The sequence below is a fragment of the Rattus rattus genome, chromosome 18 (assembly GCF_011064425.1).
Source record: "Rattus rattus isolate New Zealand chromosome 18, Rrattus_CSIRO_v1, whole genome shotgun sequence".
Taxonomy (NCBI): domain Eukaryota; kingdom Metazoa; phylum Chordata; class Mammalia; order Rodentia; family Muridae; genus Rattus; species Rattus rattus.
This window is the reverse complement of record NC_046171.1, coordinates 6017946-6035136: the sequence shown is the minus strand read 5'-3', so window position 1 is coordinate 6035136 and position 17191 is coordinate 6017946.

The window sequence follows — 17191 nt, the reverse complement described above, 5'->3', positions numbered from 1 at the left end:
TCCCACCCCCCCCAGCGCCCGCCTCCGCCGCCGCCGCTACTGCTGCCGCGGTTCGCAGCACCGCGCCTCCGCCCCTCCTCCCGGGCCGCGCCCTAACGCGCACGCGGGGTTGCCAGGCCCCGCCCTTCCTCTCCCGAAAGCCCGCCTTTAGTGACGTCATAACTCGGTGACGTCTCTCGCGTGACCTCCACCGCGACTGAGAGGAGGGGGGCAGGAAATGGGAGCCGGAAAGGGCGGCTCTGGGCGGGCCTCTGTCCTCGCGGGAGTCTCCACACTGCGTGGGAGGAGTCACGAGTTGGGGTGTGCTTCGAAGACAAGCAGCCCCACCCCTCTTCGGATTGGGAACCAGAAGTCGCCTCGGGGACAGAGACCCGTCCAGGTCAAAATGCAAAGGGCACCGCAGAGCGGGCTCTTGCTCCTCCTACGCTCTCAGAGGACCAATTCAAACGACACTTTCCCAAAGGGTCGCAGCCGTGCACGCTTAGTCTCTGGTCTCTGCCCTGAGTTTCTCATGACTGCCTATGTTACTATGCAACCTTAGCATGACGTCTCGGGAAAATAAAGGCAGCCTCATGCAAGCATCAGTCACAGGTCAGAGGAACACTCCGCTCGCTGCCAGACCCGATCCTTTGCAAAGGAAGGTCAACACCTGAGAATTTAGGCAAATCTCGTTCTGTCTCTAAAATCCAAGACCAAAAAAAAAAAAAAAAAAAAAAAAAAAGACTGTAGTTAGTATCGAGTGTATGTACTTCTTTGAGTTCCCATTTGAAGCCTAAGGATTTAAGGATTTAGAAAGCTGTGGACAAAGGGGTTGGGGATTTAGCTCAGTGGTAGAGCGCTTGCCTAGCAAACGCAAGGCCCTGGGTTCGGTCCCCAGCTCCGAAAAAAAGGAAAAAAAAAAGAAAGCTGTGGACAGACTCATCTGTCCTTTCTGTCACCAAGACTTTTCTCAGTGACCCCTACTATCAGATACGACTAGGTACGGAGATGGGGGTGGGCAAGAAATGATCTGCAACTGGGGACCTGGCTTAATCAGCTGCTTCGCTGCAAGCGTGAAGACCTGAGTTCCTGAGAGCAGATACTCTGCTCTCACATATAAGACCTGGCTGACAGCCGAGGGTGGCGGCACCGGTCTCTCCCACTTTTAATCCCAGCCCTGGGGAGGCAGGCAGATTTCAGTGAGTTTGATGCCAGGCAGAGATACTCTAAACCCTGCCTTTGAAGAATAATTAAACCACCCCCAGCACTCCAGAGGCAGAGGCAGGCCTTCTGCACTTGGCTTTGATCTCCTCATCCTCCTCCCCCTACCTGCTGGGATAACTGGGATTTGTCACAACGACTACTGGGGAGACACACTCAGTTGAAGTCAGTGGGCCTGGGACTGAAGTTCAGGGATCACCTGATGATTTTTATCCTATTCAACTTTTAAGATCAGTGCCTTGAGCAAATGAAGTCATTGCTGATAGTTTGCTCAGCAGTTCAACCTGATTAAAGATTAACAAGTTTAACCATGTGTACTGGTGTGTTTGAATTGCATTTATCTCACCAACGGCATGAGGAACAGAGCTCAGGGTGGTCAGCATGATGGTCTGTGTGTTCCTACCGTTGGCACTGCTTCCAAACACCCTACTGCTCAGTCATGGTTCCTTAAAACATAAACTACCAAGTTAGCTTCATACCGCATGCCTATAATCCCCACAGTTGGGAGGCAGAGGATCAGGATGGGAGGCCAGCCTTAACTGCTTAGTAAGGTCAAAATGAGCCTGGGTTACATGAGACCTTGTCTCGAAAAAAGCCAAAAGACAGCCTCAGACACACCTGTGATCTCAGCACTTGGGAGGCAAAGGCTGGAGAATAGGGAATTGAGGGCCAGCCTCCTCTACATAGCGTATTTGAAACCAGCCCTGGTGACTTGAGACTCTGTCTCAAACAAAACAAATTAGAGCCAGACAGGGTGGTTTACGTCTGTCATCCCAGTGCCGGGAATCCTGTACAGGGGACTGAGGCAGGGGCATTGCTATTTGTTCAAGGCCAATCTGGCTGCAGGATGAGTTTGAAGACAGTTTGAATAATATATCTCAATAAATGAAAACAAAAGCGGGGGAAACTCGACCTCCAGGTTTAGAGAGAGACCCTGCCTCTCGGAGAAGTGGGAAAAGACATGACAGAGAACACCAGTCACTGGGTCAGGCCTTCGAGCATGGGTGAGTGTGTGCAGGGTGCGAATATGGACCGTTGGAGGACACTTTGGGGAGCTGGCTTTCTCCTTCCACTGTGGAATCTGAAGCTCAGGTTGGGAGACTTGTACAGTAAATGCTTTTGCCATCCGAGCCATCTCACCAGTCCAATAAACTAATCTCTAAATGGAAAAAGAGAGGAAGTTTGAAAGGATCAATTACAAAATATTAAGCACTGGGCTAGAGAGATGGCTCAGTGGTTAAGAACACTGACTGTCCTTTCAGAGGTCCTGAGTTCAAATCCCAGCAACCTTACATGATGGCTCTGATGCCTTCTTCTGGTGTGTCTGAAGACAGCTACAGAAAAAATGCATTTATTAAAAAAAGAAAAGGAAAAATGTTACACAGACCTCTTCCTAGGGAGTGAGGTTACAGGGTATATACATGATCCCTTTTGAAGTTAAGGCAGGGTCTTGCTGTGTAACCCTGGCTGGCCTGGATCTCTTCATGTAGACCAGACTGGTCCTAAATTTCTGTGTACCCAAGGATGACTTCAAGTGTTGTCCTCCTGCCTCTGTATACCAAGTGCTGGGATTAGAGGCATAAATCACACCTGACTTACAATAACCTTTTTATTAAAGTTTATTCCTCTCGGGGTTGGGGATTTAGCTCAGCGGTAGAGCGCTTGCCTAGCAAGCACAAGGCCCTGGGTTCGGTCCCCAGCTCCGAAAAAAAGAAAAAGAAAGTTTATTCCTCTCAGTTTGAGTTAATATAGCAACTGCCCCATGTCCTTAACTTTCCAAATTATTTTTCTCAAGATAAAAATGGTTGGACCTTTTCAGGAAAGTCCCTAAGGTCACAGAGCCACAGATAGTTTTTGGGAAAGCTTCAGGTACCCAGAACTCGGCTTTCTCACTGCAGAAAAAATCCCCAGGGGTTTTTCTTTATACGTTTGTTTACTCTGACGGCAAGATCTTTTAGATCACAAGCAAGTCAACAAAAAGATGGCAGACCGATGGAAACACACAGCAGCCTCAGAGGTGGGTGAACCCTCAGAGGCCGAGCTGGAAAAAGCCCCAGGGTTTCTCTGTCCTTTGTTCTCTCTAAATTGGAGAAGCCAAGGCAGGAGATTATTCAGCGACTCTGTCCATCCTTGGAGCCTGAGAGAACTCTGAGTCTTGAATTCTGGCACTCTCTCACTGCCTTGGTAGAGTTCTAGAAGGACTCCCAACCAAAGAAAACCTCTTGGAGGTGCTACTCCTTACCTACGTTCCTTTTGTTAAAGTTCGCTTTCTCAAATTATCGGTTACATTTTACTTTAAAAACCTGTTTATGGCCTAGTGTGTGAAGACACCTGCTGCCAAGCCTGGATAAGTTTAGTGCATTCTCTGAATCCAAATGGGAAAAGGGGAGACTGATTTCTGACATGTGTTCTTACACACATGTACACACACATGCGCATCCATCCCTAACTAAATGTAATAAAAATAAAATTTATGGGGTTGGGGATTTAGCTCAGTGGTAGAGCGCTTGCCTAGGAAGCCCAAGGCCCTGGGTTCGATCCCCAGCTCCGGAAAAAAAGAACCAAAAAAAAAAAAAAATAAAAAAAAAAATAAAATTTATTTACGTATTTGTTTTGAAGCAGTGTTTTACTATATGGCTCAGATTAGTGTCAAATTCTGATTCTCCTGCTTCAGGTTTCCAAGGGCTGGAATGATAGGTATCACCCCCACCCCACCCCATGCCTATCTAGTCAACAGCAAAATATATTTATTTATTTGGAATGATTTAGGATTAGAGTTCAGGAAACTCCAGATTCAAGCCATCTTGAAAATGCGCTGTGAGCTTTTATAAAATGTGTTTTTTTTAAAACGTCTTTACACCACAAAGGGCTTGGAAATGGAAGCGACTTGTCAGTCAGTAATTGTGATTGGTAACGCATAAGACTTTGGTAGGAAAAGGAATGGGTGTGGTCTAGGTTTCCCAGAGGCTTGGTATAGGGAAGTCCCTGGTACAGAAGCTCAACAGAAGGTAGTGATGTTTAAAAGCCAGTTCATGGGGGGGTTGGGGATTTATTTCAGTGGTAGAGCGCTTTGGCTAGCAAACGCAAGGCCCTGAGTTCGTCCCCAGCTCAAAAAATAGAAAAAAAGGAAAAGAAAAAAAGAAAAGTCTGCACACAGTGTGTGTGTGTGTGTGTGTGTGTGTGTGTGTGTGTACGTATGAGTACAGATATTTGAAGAGTTTGGAAGAGATTGTTAGGTCCCTGGAGCTGTGGTTATAGGCAGTTCTGAGCTACCTGACATGGGCACTGGGGACCGTCCTCTGGTCCTCTGCATGAATAATGGAATTTAGGACTCATGGGATATGGGGCCGCTTCAGATGGTCCACAGCCACTGACCCGGAGTTGCCTCATGCAGGGGCGTGATTTTGCCAGGAGCAGATAGTTTTTCAGATGGTGTGACATTTGAAATTCTGGACACTTTGAGAGCAAGTGTGAGTGCTAGGGCCCCGAGAGGCAGGGTTGTTGTGGTTGGTGTGTTGTGAAATACAATGTGGAGGGGGGGTGCCTCTGGTGCTCCTGAGTCGGTATGCCACGCAACTGACCTGGTGGGAAGGAGGTTTATTGGGGGAGGGGGAGGGGCGGAGGCCTGGGAAGGAGATAGAAGCAGACACGTGGACAAGTAGACAGACAGACAGATGGGAGCAGAACTGTGAGGGCAGAGAGAGAGAAAGGAGGACGCCTGCAGAGAACAGATAGAGGGGAAACTGGGGAGAGAGCGAGCTGCTGAATGACAGGTGGGGTTTTTTTTTTTTTTTTTTTTTCGGAGCTGGGGACCAGAACCCAGGGCCTTGCCTCGCTAGGCAAGTGCTCTACCACTGAGCTAAATCCCCAACCCCGACAGGTGGGTTTTTATACGCAGCACACACATGTCACACCTGAGGCAGTGGCCCGTCGGGACATAAGCAATGGCTAGGTCCCCGAGAGCAGGCCAGAGGAACTGCCCGTAAGCTAGCATGGGGGGTTGTTGGTTGTTGGTCGTGGTTTGTTAGGTAGTCAGGCTTGAAGAAGAGGAAGAGGAGGAGGAAGAGAAGAAAGGAAGAAAGGATTATATATCCTGACTGTGAAGATCAAACTTGCCCCAAGAAACTGCAGTTCGACTCCCGTAATCAGCAGGAAGCAGTCTGATGATAACGTCACCCCTTTCCGACCCCTGACTTTACTCGGGGATCTCTTTCCTTTCCCCTCTGTCCTTTCTTCTCTCTTATCCAGTGTTAGACGGTTGGGAGGCGGGAAGAAAGAAGAGTCCACCAAGTAGCAGAGATACCTCAGGCCCTGTCTTAACACCTTCTTCCCAGGAAAGTTCTGGTACAAGTTGTAGGGAGCCATCGGCCCCTAGAGCAGGAGGTGGGTGTGGGGAGTGTGTAGATCTGCTTCTGGGACTTCCTTTTCTCCCCTCCCTCTTACGTTCTGCAGCTTTCGGTCTCGATTCTGCTCTATCACGTGAGTTTGTAGAACTAGCTGGTCACAACTGCGGGATGTTACCTCCTTGTGTTAGAAAAAGGAGATCTCCCTCCCAGAAGGGAATCTTCCTTCAGAAATGTAGGAGAGGAACCTCATGACCATGGTGGGCAGGGCATGGGTGTGGCCCGGAGGAGGGAGAGCATTTTAGAAGCAGCATCATTACAGAGCTGATGTAAGGATGCCTTAATGGAACCGCAGGCTTCTATTTAAAACCTGGGGACGGTGGTAGGGGTGGGAGTGGGGGCCTTCACTGCTCTTCCAAAGGTCCTGAGTTCAATTCCCAGCACCCACAGGGCAGTTCACTACGGTCTGATGCCGTATCTGGTGTGCAGGTGTACATGCAGACAAAACACCAATCTACATAAAATAAATATAAATAGAGCCCAGGGGTGATCCCTGCACTGTTGGCTCGACTTTAATCCTGACACTTGAGGAGGCAGAGGCTGTGGGTTCCAAACTAGCCAGGGCCATAGGAGACCCCCATCTCCAAACAAACCACAGAACAACAGAGAGGAGCCTCGCTAGGAGAGAAAGCTTAAAGGAAGATAAAACGAGATGGTGACATGGGGAAGAGGAGGGAGGGGAGGGAGGGGAGGAGGGGCAGGAGTTGGGGGAGACAAGGTGAAGAGGTCCTGGAAAGCTTTCAAGGAAATCTCCTGATCAAAAGGAAGCATCTGACCTGGACTTTTATATTCTTTCTGAGGGCGTTAGGGAGTTCCCCACCATGTGATGTGGTCTGGGGCAGGATGACACACTAGAGGCTGTAAAAAAAAAAAAAAAAACAGCCCCACAACCAAGTTGTTGGGTGGGAACGGCCTGATTTCTTCAGCCTGAAATCTGACTCCTACGACCCAACGGCTTGTTTTTTGTTTTGTGTTTTGTTTTGTTTCTTTTTTAATATCAAATCAGTTCAACACATTCCTGTACCAAATACGTTTCTGCAGTAATTTGTAACGTTCCTGTGTCTGGGTGATTTTAATATGTTGGAAGCACATTCGGTACTAGGTACTAAATTAAAACCGTTTTGGTTTTGGCCACCTAAATTAAAAAAAATGTGTTCATAATTTCGGCTTCCCTGTCCTCCCTCGGATGTTTAGTCTAAAGCCTTCTTCGGCATACCGTAGGTTTGCCTTTTTTCATTAACTGTCGATTAACTGTCGTCAGACATATATGTGCATGTATGTACATATATGTACAACCTACTCTGTGTGTGATGCTACTCCTGTGTATGATTTGGTGTTGTGCTCCCCTCCCTCCAGGAGAGATGGCTTCTCCTGCTGTCAGCAATGCTGGCCTTTGGTTCTTTGTGTCGGGCTGTGGCCGTGTGGGCTTGGGGCATTCTGGGAGCTTGTCCTTGTTTGACAGCCTTGTTGGTAAGACTTTATAAGTGTAGCTTCTGACATTCCTCACAGCAAACCCCCTGTTCGTCTGGCTTTTAACCTTTCATAATATCCCTGAACCTTAGGTGGGCCACGGTGCCTGGCTGATAGGACATTCTCTTGTGTTTTGTTTTGTTCGAGACAGGGCCTATGGGGTCCTGGCTATTCTGTGATATGACAATGACACTCTTGATTTCGATTTTTCCTTTTATTTTTTTCTTTCTTTTTTTTGGACACTGTTTTCCTGTTTAGCTATTCTGGCACTCATTCTTTTTTTTTTTTTTTTTTTTTTCCGGAGCTGGGGACCAACCCAGGGCCTTGCGCTTCCCTAGGCAAGCGCTCTACCACTGAGCTAAATCCCCAACCCCTCTGGCACTCATTCTATAGCCCAGACTGGCCTTGAACTCAGGGATCCGACCGCCTCTGCCAGTGCTGGGATTAAAGGGGTGTGCCACCGATGACCAACAAATATTTCTTTGAATTTCACTCATACATTTATTGTCATGTTAGGTGGGGTTGGGTGGAAATCATGGCCCCAAGGGGAGAACTGCAGCCTCCCTGTCCCTCCCTGACAGAACCCTACTTACACAACAAAAAAGGTATCTTTTACTTGCCTGATGTAATTGTAATCGTCATCTCAGCGGCTTACTGCCTTCTGCTAGTATAGGTCTGGCCCTGGAAGCCTCTAACCTCTGTACAATGTACAATCTGATCTAGACCAGAAATGTTTTCAGCCTCTGAGATTTGCTGCTCAATAAGCCCACCCTTCCAAGTTCTTTCTGAGCTCTGGCTGGCTGGTTCAACTCGGCTGTTCTGACTCAAACGCCTCTCCACGCTGACTGATTCAATCTGGCGTCTCTCGGCTTCTCCTGAATTGCTCTGCCTGGCCTTCTTCTGACAGAGCAATCCGTTCTAATCTTCTGGTCCTTCTCATTCTCTAGCTAGGTCTCCGCCCAGTCTCTGTAAAAACTCTCCCAGTCAAACTGCCTCATTCTTCCCTCCCTCCCTCTCTGCACTGCTCCCTTAAGTTGTTTCCCTCTCCTCTCGACTCGGGAGAGCAGATCTGAGTCTGTCAAATCTTTCTCTGGTTCCTCACTTCGTCTGCCTCTCGGTTAGACATCGATTTCAAACACAGGTGCTTCCTTCTATAAACTTTACCTTCCTTGTTTGGGATTAACGGTGTGTACTAAGGGCACGTCTGTATCCCAGTCAGAGGGATTAAAGGTTTGTGTGAGGGCTGAGCCAGGCCATAACACAATCTCCCCGGTTCACAGTATGACCAAATATCCTGCAATAACAACAACAAAATTAACACTGGATATGTGACACTTCCCAGCGATTCTCTGGCTTACATAGCTTCAGGAGTACCAGAAGTATATGGTAATGGATGACCTTCCCCCCCACACACAGGAATTACCCTATAAAGGGGACCTGCTTAAGGTCCTCTGGTCAGACTGAGCCTCGTGAGGCAGGGTCTCCTGGGGTCTGGAACATAGCCATAGAAAGGGGTCCACAGGGGCTGGAGAGATGGCTCAGCGGTTAAGAGCACCCGACTGCTCTTCCAGAGGTCCTGAGTTCAATTCCCAGCAACCACATGGTGGCTCACAACCATCTGTAAAGAGATCCGATTCCCTCTTCCGGTGTATCTGAAGACAGCTACAGTGTACTTATATATATAATAAATGAATAAATAAATCTTTAAAAAAAAAAAAGAAAAGAAAAGAAAGAAAGGGGTCCACAGAGAGGTGAGGGTGAAATGGACTGTGACCAGGAGTTGAGACAGATATAATAAGGTCTAGAGTCCAAGGGGTCGGGGTCTGTCACCCAATGTGGGACCGCTGAGCAGAGGCAACAGGCTGCCCAGACTCTGCCCCTGCAGAGAAGAAGGGACTCCCCGAACCAGCCCACGTGACCTGAGCCACTAAGTCAGGCTGGAAGCTGAGGATCCAGGGGCTTCTCAGAGAACTAGGAGCTGCGTTTGTCTCTGCAGGGAAGAGCCGAGTTCTGGACTTTAAGACTTCAGGGCTGCTGGCGGCACAGGTCTTTAATCTTAGCATACAGTGGTGCGGGAGTCTCCAGTCGATGTGGGAATGTGGTGCCCCGGTAGAGTGGTTGCCTGACAAGCACGAGGGTCCAATCCCTGGCGCCGTGAAAGAAAAGGCTTTGGTAAAAGCAGTTTTGTATTTCACGTGGGTACCATATTTGATCTATAATCTGTTCTTTGCTCTGTGTTCCCAAACTTGGTAGTCCATCAGACCGAGAGAACTTGGACATCTGATTTAGACGACAACATAGTAAAAATTATATTGGTATATGAAGTTGTTTTGTTTTGTTTGGGGAATACACGAGTATACACCCATGTAGAGGCCAGAGAAGAATATTGGATAACTTCCTCAATGGCCCTCTGTCTTTTTATTTTATTCTTGTATTGGCTGGGTGTGCTGGCGCAGGTCTTTACTCCCAGCAATCAGAGGTAAGTGGATCTCTGAGTTTGAGGCCAGCTTGGTCTACAGGCCAGCCTGGTCCTCACAGAGAACCTCTGTGTCTTTTTATGTGGATAGGAGATTCTCCTGCATGCATTTATGTGCACTCCATGCATTCCTGCCCTCCTTATCTTCTGAGACAAAGTCTCCCACTCAACCTCAAGCTAGACTAAGCAGGCTGGCCAGGGAGTTCCCAGCATCCATCTCTCTGCCACGCCCAGCCATGCCTGGCTTTCACACCAATTGGAATGACGTCAGTTCAGGTTCTCTTGTTTTCACAGCAAGGACTCACCCTCTAAGCCTTTCCCCAGGGCCTGTGTGTGAATGCTTTAGAAAACTGTAGTCTGTCTGTCTGTCCCTGTCTGTCTCTACCTCTGTCTGTCTGTCTGTCTCTCTGTGTAGGTCAGAAGACAACCATAAGGAACCACTTTTCTTCACTTCCATGCTGTCTCTGGGAGCCGAATTCTCTTTTGTGTTTGTCTCTAGTCAAACACAAAAGCCTTTACCCACCGAACCACCTCACCTCAGACTGGGGGAGTACTGCGGGTTTTTTTGTTGTTTTTTTTGAGACAGGATTTCTCTGTGCGGCCTTGGCTGTCTTGGAACTTGCTCGGTAGTCCAGGTTAACCTTGAACTCAGAGATCTACCTGCCTTTGCCTCCTCGGTGCTGGGGTCAAAGGCTTGTGCCACCACCTCCTGGCTCCCGGTAAGAGTTTTGCTGAGATAAACCAAATATCCAAATTGTAGTTCAAAGCTGGGTTGGCGGTGCCTATGTGTCATTCCATCACTGGGAGGCTGAATCGGGAGGGTCCGGGGTTCACGGACAGCTTTGTCGCAACAGAGAGTGGTAGAGCAGCCTGGGTTCTTTCTAAGAACCTAAGCCATCCGCGATCTAATACAACCGGGAAGACCCGCCTCTAATCCAGCTCTTCTGTGGCAGGAAGACCCCCTCTAACCTGGGCCACTCCTTCTGCTGAAATCGTATTTAAAGGAGATGGAGGAAGGAAGCCTAGGTCTTTGCCTTCACTGGTATCACGGCCGACTTCTTCAGGACTCCAGCATGTACCCAAGGCTACGGGAGACATCCAGCCTCGGAGACTGACAACTTCTCAATTGTTGGAGCCATTTTTTGGATTATCTGGACCACAGTCTGTGAGTCATCCTAATTAATTCCAGAGAGGGAGGGGAGGAGGAAGGGGAGGAGGGAGGGACAGAGGGAAGGACAGAAGGAGGGAAAGAGAGATAAGCTCTTTTGTTACTCCTGAAAGCCGAGACCTGGAAGAGGGAACTTGAACTGAGGAATTTACCTAAATCAGACAGGCCAGACTGGCCTGTGAACCTGTCTGCCAGATTTTTTTTTAAAAAAGATTTCTTTATTATATATAAGTACACTGTAGCTGTCTTCAGACACACCAGAAGAAGAGGTCATTGGATCCCATTATACATGGCTGTGAGCCACCATGTAGTTGCTGGGAATTGAACTCAGGACTCTGGAAGAGCAACCAGTGCTCTTAACCGCTGAGCCATCTCTCCAGCCCCTCTTTATTTTCATTTATGTATTTATTTATTTATTTTTGAGGCATGGTTTCTCTGTAGCCCTGGCCATCCTGGAACTTTCTCTGTAGACCAGGCTGGCCTCTACCTCAGAGATCCACCTACCTATGCTTCAGGAATGCAGGAGTTACAGGTGTGGTGGACAAACTCACCAGGTTTGGGGTTGGCAGGGTAGACAGATCTTAAGTATACGGCCTGGTAATTAGTTCTTTTTGTTTTTGTGGGTTTTTGAGACAGGTCTCACCATAAAACACTAGCAGGCTTGAGAGACTGTCTAGACTGGGCTGACCTTGAACTCACAGAAATCCTGCCTCCGCCTTGGGAGGGCCAGCATTACAGTTGTGCACCTCCCAAGTCATGGGAGTACAGTGCTTGCCTTGAAATACTTTTTGTGGGTTGGGGATTTGGCTCAGTGGTAGAGCGCTTGCCTAGCAAGCGCAAGGCCCTGGGTTCAGTCCCCAGCTCTGAAAAAAAGAATAGAAACAAAAAAAAAGAAATACTTTTTGCATGTGTGGTACTGGGGCTTGAACCCCAGACCTGGCACCATCTTATTTATTTTCTTCTGGGTTTTCTTCTGGGGAGGGCAGGGCTGTCAACGTTAATTATTTCGAGATGGGCAGGTGAATTTCCCAAGTTTCAGGAAATCCCGGGGATCAGTGTGCCTGGAAAATTACTCATTAAGCCCTGCACTGGGAACGCTGCCTTTGTAATCCTGGCACTTTCCCTGGCGGGTCATTACCCTGAGTTTGCTTCAGACCGTCACACAACTGGAAGAATGTTTTGCACACTCCCGTGCCTGGGATCTTTCATCTCTCTTGCTTACAGCTCATTCAAGAGCTCTGTGTGCAACGGCGCACGCTTGTGAAGCCGGCATCTGGGAGACGAAGCACAGAGATCGGTAATCGGGAACAGTTGAGGCCAGTTTGGACTAACCAGGAGGCCTGAGGCCAGTCTGGGTTACCTAAGACCCTATCTCTCTTTTTTTTTTTTTTTTTCGGAGCTGGGGACCGAACCCAGGGCCTTGTGCTTGCTAGGCAAGCACTCTACCACTGAGCTAAATCCCCAACCCTATGACCCTATCTCAAAGATAAATTCATCTTAGCCTCGTGGTGCAGAGGATGATTTTAATTCCAGCATGGAGGAGGCAGATGGATCTTCAGAGTTCAAGACCAACCTGGTCTACAGAGCAAGTGCCAGGAGGGCCAGGGCTACACAGAAAAATTCATTCTCAAAAAACCCCCAAAACAGCAGCAAACAAATCACCCCTAAACCCTGTAACAAAGCAAACGATTCCTGTTCTTGACAGTGCAGCCGCTGTTGAGTGGGGTTCTAGTGTGGAGTTTTTGTTCTACCACAGGGATAAAAGTCCTAGTTTTTAGTTTGGTGCCATGAAAAAGTCTCTTGGAATGATTTTAGGCAGGTCTTTATGTGGACCGAGCTTTCGTTTCTCTTAGGTGGCTTCGAATAGAATACCTGGACCATGGAGAGCTGTGTTCAGGGTGTGGAACTGCCTGGTGCTTTTCCAAGTGCCTGTGGTAAAATGTTCACACTGGTGGACAGACAGGACATCCACCCGCTCTGTCTTCTCCCCCTCCTCACCTCCTCCGACTTTTTTTTTCTTGTTTTCCGGAGCTGGGGACCGAACCAGGGCCTTGTGCTTGCTAGGCAAGCGCTCTACCACTGAGCTAAATCCCCAACCCCTCCTACAGAAGTGGAATCCCCGGAACTGAGCTGTGGGTGCTGGGAACTGATCCCTTCCTCTGCAAGAGAAGTCAGTGCTCTCTAAGCACCGAGCCATCTCTATCCCTTTAACTTAAAAAAAAAAAAAAAAGTGTTTGTGTGTGTGAAGGTCAAAGGATGACCTGTGGTCCGGCGAGCTCTGCCACGTGAGTTCCAGGGATCCATCTTACGTCATCAGGCTATTGGTGCAAGTGCCTTTACCCATTGAGTCATCTTTCTGGCTCGAGAGGAAACAGCTCGAGCCCCACCCCCACTTTCAGTCTTGCTGTGTAGTTCAGTCTGTCTTGGAGCCTGGGTTGACCCTCCTTCCCCCGCCCCCAGGGTGTTGGGATTATGGGTAAACCTGGTATACAGGCTATACAGACGTCTTCTATTTCATTTGTTTTGTAAGTATGAGCACGGGAGTGCCACTGTGTTCCTATGGCTGTCAGAAGACCAGAGGTGGGAGGTCTGCTTTCACTTCCTGCTGTGTGGATTTAGGGAGTCAAGCTCACCTTGTACTTGTTGGTGAATGTATGCCCTACCTGCTGATCTACGGAAACAGCCCTTGTGGTCTCTTTTTCTTTCCTTGAAAAGACAAGGGTCTTACCTTGTATCCCAAGGTGACCTGTAACTCACTATGTAGACCAGTCTGGGCAATCCTCCTGCCTCAGACTCCCAAGTGGTGGTATTATGGGTGTCATGGTTGGATGTGATGCTTGGTCCAGGGAATGGCACTATTTGGAGGTGTGGCCTTGTTGGAATAGGTGTGTCACTGTGGGCGTGGACTTTTTTTTTTTTTTTTTTTTTGGTTCTTTTTTTTTGGAGCTGGGGACCGAACCCAGGGCCTTGTGCTTCCTAGGCAAGCGCCCTTCCACTGAGCTAAATCCCCAACCCCAGGCGTGGACTTTAATACCCTTGTCCTGGCTGCCTGGGAGCCAGTCTTCTCCTAGCAGCCTTCAGATGAAGATGTAGAACTCTCAGCTCCTCCTGCACCATGCCTGCCTGGATGCTGCCATGATCCCACCTTGATGACAATGAACCAAACCTCTAAACCTGTTGTTGTAAAAATATATTAATAAAAAAGTACGGTTGTTTTTTATCCCGTTAGGTTCCCACCGCGGTGCCCAAGATATCTGCTAGATATCTGGGCGGAAACACATCCCAGCTGCACGCTTTCTTACACTCAAACCCTCACATAAAAGAACACACAACACAATAATCTTTGACCCAATTGATAAGATATAATTGCCCCCTTAAACATACAAAGCCCGGTACCATCCATTCCTTAAGAACATTGATAACAACCTGTAAATACACAGAGCAGAATCTTAACATCACCTGCCATGGCTTCTCCCCTCTCTCCGTCTGTCTCCTGTCTCCTCCTTTCTCTCCTAGTCTCCTCCTCTTCCTTCAAACTTCTCTCCCACCCATCCTTCCTTCTCCTCCAATGACAGGCCTCCTTCTATCTGTACCTGCCCCTCACCTGTACTTTACAAATTCAATGGGGAGGTGGTTCTGGTGAAGTCACCTGAGTTCTGAGTAGTGACTAGGCAGCTGTCCTTGGGGGAGTGGAATTAGCATCAAAATACAGATAACTTCAGGGCAAACCACAACATAAACCTGTAAGCCAGCCTCAATTAAATGTTGTTGTTTTTTTTTTTTTCTTTTCTATTTTTCAGAGCTGGGGACCGAACCCAGGGCCTTGCGCTTGCTAGGCAAGCGCTCTACCACTGAGCTAAATCCCCAACCCCAAATGTTGTCCTTTTTAAGAGTTGCCTAGGTCTCCGTGTCTGCTCACTGCAGCAAAACCCTAAGACTCCAGGTGTGACCCATCACACCTTCCTTTGTATTTCTTAGGTCTGAAATCCAAGGCCGGTGTTAGTACGTGCTTTCCCCAACAAAATAAGCCTCAGGTGTCATCTTTGGAGCCTGGATTACAATCGCTGGACCATCCGAGGCTCGCCTACAGCGTGTGTCCACATAGCAAAGCAGCCCCGCCGGCCTCTGCAGCAGGGCTTTAGTAGTTGGTAGTGGAGGGAGTTCAAGGCGCCAGTCTGGGAGACAGGCTGTGCTGTATAGTGAGGTGGCACTCACTCTGAAGCAGGATGCGTCCACCGAGTGGTCTCTCGGTAATGACCAGGACAGGTGGCGTCGTGCCTCTTCCTACCAGCCTCTTTTCTTCCCCATCAACTTGCCTCTTAAAACGATTTGATCTTTAATTTGTTCTTGTGTAGGTGTCTGTGCATATCCGTGCGTACACCAGTGAGTGTCCCTGTGAGTTTAGGCCTGAAGTCGACCTTGTGTCATTTCTTGGGAGTCATCCACCTGGCTTTTTTGAGGCAGGGTCTCTCACATTGGCCTGGGGCTCACTGATTCAGTGAGACTGGCTAGCCAGTGAACCCCAAGGATCTGCCTGTGCCTGCCTCTTCTGGGGGCAGAGCTCAGAGTGTCATGTTTTCATGGCAAACACTTGACCACCTATGCCCCAGAGCCCCTGCCCCTTTTCATTTGTGACAGGATCTTACTCTGGAGCCTGGGCTGCCCTTGAACTGTTGCAGCACATGTTATCTTTGGACTGGTATTCCTCTGATCTCAGGAACTTCCCAGGCATGACTAAGGTATATTTTAGGGCCATGATCTTGTCCCTGAATAAAGGCAGTTTACTTCCAAAAACTTACCTGAGAAAATAAGGCTCTCCAATCACAGTAAAAGGCATCAGGAGGTTACCAGTACACTTGGGCTGGGATTTGGAAGGTTCTCGATACACCAGCCCTGTGTGTACCATGGACTCTGGCTATGTGAGCCCAAGTAATGACTTCATCACTTACTAGCTTTGCAGTTTGTTTTTCCCAAGTTATGTCACCGCTGTGGTGCTCAATTTGGTTATCAGTAAAAAGCTTTCAAAGCCGAATCCCATCAGATAACAAGAAAGAAAAAAAAAAAACCGACTCCTCTGATTCTGATACAGACTTGGCTTAATAACTGGCAGTGTCTTTTTGTTTCTATGTGTGTCCTTCCCACACTCAGGTCTTGTTGGAGTGTCACGCCATACGAAGGTTGCCTCCACTCCCGTCCTACCTTATATAGCAGGGCACCCATCGAGTTGGACTGAGAAACATCCTGTGCTAATAACAAGCGTAGACTCTAAAAGACACCGAGAGCAGTAACTCCTTTCCAGCAGAGTCTTTCTCAGAGCCTCCCTGCTAAACCTGTTCTCTTTGCTCTTGCCCGGACTTCCTCCTGATGAACAAACCTGTTTCTCTAATAGCTTTAGACTAATAAAGAGGTTCAAAGGACAGCACATTCCTCGGGGCCTGGGACGTCAGCCTTTTCTATTCTTAGCTGTAAACTCTGCGTTTACCAGGGTGGAGGCAAAACATTCACAGAACTAATGAATCATTTCCTTCTCACTAACCAAAGACAGTGTCTTCTGCCACCCGGAAGCCACCGTCATGGCAAGGTAATTGTAGCATTAGTATTTTTTTATTATTATTTTTGGACACATCATATATCCTGACTAGCTTTTATATTTCTTTCTTTCTTTTTTTATAGGTATGGGTGTTTTATTTTCATGTATGTCTGTGCACATATGGACCAAGTGCCCACAGGCCAGAAGAAGGTTTTAGATCTCCTGGGACTGGAGTTAGACTGTTTTTAAACTACCATAAGGGTGCTGGGAACTAGACCTGGGTTGTCTGGGAGATCTGCCAGTGCCCTTAACTACTGATCCGTATCTCCAGTTCCTTATTTTGGCTTCTTGAGACAGTTTCAGGATGTAACTTCCACCTCTGGTTGACCTGGACTTGCTATGTAAACCAGGCTGGTCATAAAGTTGAGGCAATCCTCCTGCTTCTGCCCCTCTGTCCCAAGTGCTGGGATTGCAGGTGTGTTACCACACCAGACACGACATTCTGTAACTTTAGTATGGGGGTTGGGGGGAGGATCTAGGAGGCTGAGGGAAGATTTGGATTATTTTGTTGTTTTTCAAACATGTTCTCACCTTGTAGCCCTCGCCGTTTTGGAACTTGTTCTGGAACTCACAGAGATCCACCTGCCTCTGCCTCCCAGGTGCTGCGATTAAAGGCGTGCACCACCATTGCCTGGCTAGGCCTAGGTTATTTTATTTTGGTTCACTTGTTTTTTGAGACAACATTTTTCTGTGTATTCCTGGTGTCCTGGACCTCACACAGAGATCCACCTACCTCTGCCTCCTGTTTGTTGGGACTAAGGGCTCGTACAACCACCACCCAGCCAAAGGTCTGGGTTATTAAGGAACTAATAAAGACCAAAGTTATCTGAAGGTGACAATGAAAATCACCGCTAGGGGCAGGAGAGGTGGCCACTGCTCTTCCA